We start from the raw sequence: 1,091 nt of genomic DNA on the forward strand, positions 1-1,091 counted from the left end.
ATGGATTCGAGAAAATGAGAAAATTTGATTGAATCTTACTGTTATGCTTGATTGAATGTGTTTGTTCGATAAAATATTATATAATTTTGTAAATATACATAACTTACCAATAAGAAACATTCAGTTTTGAAAATGTTCGTTTAGATGTGATCTTTTTCATGAAGTTCACTTTTGTCGCGACATCTATCGGTTTAGTGACCTGGACGTTGAACATTTCTCACAAGAAAATGTATATTGATCTATTAAACACAGGAATGTATTTCTTAAAACTTAACAAGATTCATAATCTACCTAGAAATCAATGGATACATTTAATAAATTCTCACAATAATGCTTTCATAATCTTAGTAAATAATTATAAAGCAAGAAGTTCAAACTGTGATTGTAGCAATTGTTTATGTAAGTTTACTGAACTGGCCATTTCCCCTGGAATTTACCCTGACATTCACGTCGATTGCCAATTTTATAAACTGAATGTTTCGTTATCAACACCAGTTTCCCATTTCAATAAAGTTCATCATTGAAATCAGACGTGGCGTAAAAAATTAATTTAACATAAATTATAACTGGCATGATAGCTACTATGGTAATACATTTACCATGAGTTTTGTGGTCTACCACTTTTGACTCGATTGTCAATTTTATAAATCAGGTATTTCGTTGTCAATAACAGTTTATTACATTATTAAAGTCCATCATTGAAATCAAACGTGATGTTAAACAGCTCGTTTAATATAAATTATAATCGGCATGATAACCACTATGGTAACGCATTTACCATGAGCTTTATAGCGGTCTACCATCTTCGAATCGATTGTCAATTTTATAAATCGAACATTTCGTAATCAACAAGTTTGCCACTTTATTAAAGACCACCATTGAAATCAGACGTGATGTTAAACAGTTCATTTAATGTAAATTATAATTGTGTAGTAGCTACTATGGTAACATATTTACCATAAGCTTGCAAGCTCAACCGCCACCTGACGAGCTTTCCGGAAAATAGCTGAACGCTGCCCGTACGGTGGCGACTCCCGCGGATCCACGAGGAAAAGCTCCGGCGCGCTCGAGCTTTTCAGATCGCAAGCCCG

The sequence above is a fragment of the Nomia melanderi genome, chromosome 6 (assembly GCF_051020985.1).
Source record: "Nomia melanderi isolate GNS246 chromosome 6, iyNomMela1, whole genome shotgun sequence".
NCBI classification, from domain to species: domain Eukaryota; kingdom Metazoa; phylum Arthropoda; class Insecta; order Hymenoptera; family Halictidae; genus Nomia; species Nomia melanderi.